The sequence below is a fragment of the Pholcus phalangioides genome, unplaced genomic scaffold, assembly GCF_987345545.1.
Source record: "Pholcus phalangioides strain wild (caught in Gottingen) unplaced genomic scaffold, Ppha-v1.0 ptg000004l_1, whole genome shotgun sequence".
Classification (NCBI taxonomy): Eukaryota; Metazoa; Arthropoda; class Arachnida; order Araneae; family Pholcidae; genus Pholcus; species Pholcus phalangioides.
This window is the reverse complement of record NW_028301597.1, coordinates 5,808,664-5,811,384: the sequence shown is the minus strand read 5'-3', so window position 1 is coordinate 5,811,384 and position 2,721 is coordinate 5,808,664. Positions and strand designations below refer to the sequence as shown.

The following is a 2,721-nucleotide window of genomic DNA, read 5'->3' as shown; positions in this document are numbered from 1 at the left end:
GGAATGTTAGAAATGAAACTTTTGCTTATTATTTGAATATTTCATGACTCAATACGGTATGTGAGTGTGAATGTATTACATTACATAATATGATGCATTATAATTATATACTCATAATAAATGTATGATTAAAGTAATTGTAATGTTCTTGGAAGATATTTTTTTCTGTTTTAATAACCCCTAGTTAAAATAAATTTTCGAAATTAAAAGTGGCAAAGCGAATGAAGAGAATGTTTAAAAATATAAATGAAATAGGCTGTATATAAGAGATAGGCTATATAATAAGATTTGAAAACTCAAAAGTCTTAAATTAATAGGAATTATCCCTTATGGAAAATAAAAAAATTAGTTTTTCAGTATTTGTTTATATTTTAGAATTGATTTTTTTTTCAAATCCCACATTCCCTAAATATTTTACAAAAGAATGAATGAAATTCATTGAACAAATGAAGGAAAGTTTTCATCAACTTGATCGAGTCAAATTTCGTTACAACAACATCCTAGCATTAACACGAAATCACTAGGTTCTGCGAAAACGCTCCAAATATAATAGCACAGAACCCTGTTCTTTCCCCGAGAGATACTGCTTATCTTCTCTTCACGCTCGACAAGTTTTATGAATAGCGTGCGCCGTCTATATAGTATATCTTTAGTCTATTATGATCGGGCGTTATCACAAGATTACTATTGGATAGTATTATCTGGTTTACCGCTATGTGTCCATACTTGGTTGCTGTGGCCAGGTCGCAGCAAAGCCTCCTAGAAGTACAAGCCGTAATGTATCACTCCGCCGAGGTTGTGACGTCACAATCCGGGTCCTTAGCGTGGCTATTTTGGATGTTTTTAACGAAGCATGCCATGTGCATTTATCGTCATATTTTATTTGAATTATTCAAGTTTTTAATATTTATTTTACTATTTACTTAGTGTTACTGCTTTTTTATTTGTTGTAACACATTAGCGGGAGAAATTTCGTTTTAATAGTTGTAAAAAGGAGCCGAGAACTTCGATAATCATCTGAACGGGCAAAAAAAAAGGTATGTAGCTATTTGTACACACACAATTCAGTCAATACATTTGAAATATTTATTTTTTCTGACTTTATTTTGCGTAATTAATTTGAAAGTAGATATGTTCGCTGCTGTTTCGTGTCGGCATTTTATTTCCTCCTGCATTGAGAGCAGTTTTTATCCACTTGTTTAATCATTGGAGCACATTTTTCAGATCTAATATATATAACCTTTTTTTTTTAATATCGAGTAAATCACATTTCTCAGGTCTGTAATTAAAAATACAAATATTAATGTGCTGAGTGATGTGAAATTTAATGAAGGGATAGGCTACTTTTTAAATAAATAATAAAATAGTTTGCAAATTCAACTTGCATTTTAAACCATTAAATTTAAATGTGAATCATCTCCCTGTGTAAGCATTCTTGCACTATTCAGAATATTTTATAATTCAATAATTTTGTTGCCTATATGCTGTATATTATAAATACTACACCTATAACATTTTACATTTTCTTGTAGGTGTCTCGGTGCTCCTGTGTTTGCAGCGGTAGGTCAAACTGCAAGGGGAAGCGAAAGACCGAATGGAACCCTTGTCGTACTGAGAAAGGCAAGGCAAAGTTACCAATTAAACGAAAGTCGCCAGAGGAAAGAAATAGTGAAATCAGTCTTGTGTGTCACTGTCTCACTCAATAATCATCTTGTAACTGAGTCTTATGAATGGTTCCTAGGAAAAAACTCAGTGTTCTTCATGGTAAAATGAGTGAATTTATCATTTGTGTGCATGAATAGTTGGAACTGAGTTTTATCAAAGCTGCTCGCTAATCTCCGGAAATGATATTATGGACATCAGTATTTTGTTTCACCAATTCAGCTTCATATCGCTTTGTGAGGAATTCAAATAAACTGATACTACCCCATGCATATTACTTCAAGTATTGCTGCAAAAAGTAGGTGTCCTAGCGTAGCGTACAGAATTCAAACGTGAAACATCTAACAGGAAAAGTGTTGAAGTTGTGAACTTCTTGAAATTGAGAAGTTAGTTGGTTTGATAATGGCCAAAATTTATGTAATCATTATTTAAGCTTGGAACATTTTATAAGGAAGCTTCAATTAAAAGTTTGACATTAATACATTCAAATGTAAAATATTCAAGGTAAGTCTCTATCACGACTATCAAAATAATATCGAACGTATTCCTGAATAATTACATAAAAACTAAAAATGATAACTTTAACGCCAAATATTCAATTAAGGAATCTCGTACCTTTCAACATGGCGAAAACTGTGCTCTAATAGAAATATTATTTAAAATACTATTTAACCATCGATTTATTCCAAACGTTTTACACATGTTCTTGATTGTATGTGCTATCCTATGCTGGTATAAAATTTTACATATCTTAGATACTTCATTTTTTGTAAATTTTCAAAAAAAAAATTGCATTAAAGCAGCTTGCATGCATGATAAATTACCATGACATCAATGTAATTGAACAGAAATTGATATACCATAGGGTGTTCCAAGAAAACTGTTCAGTTCATGAAATGAAGCAAAAGGTTGGGATTTCATTGATTCAATGTTATTTAAAATTAAATTTTAAATTCCAAAAATTTTTACAGTTAAAATTTAATTTTAAATAAGATTGCATCAATGAAATCTCAACCTCTTGCTTCATTTCATGAATTGAACAGCTTCCTTTATTTATAT

General features: G+C 30.9%; 1 long non-coding RNA gene across 1 annotated transcript; it reads left to right on the top strand.

Annotated features, from left to right (window-relative positions):
• Positions 1-798: 798 nt before the first annotated feature.
• On the top strand, positions 799-1,987 carry LOC149086491 (uncharacterized). Its single transcript, XR_016196114.1, has 2 exons — positions 799-1,037; positions 1,533-1,987. It is a non-coding gene; the product is annotated as an uncharacterized LOC149086491 (long non-coding RNA).
• Positions 1,988-2,721: the final 734 nt, after the last annotated feature.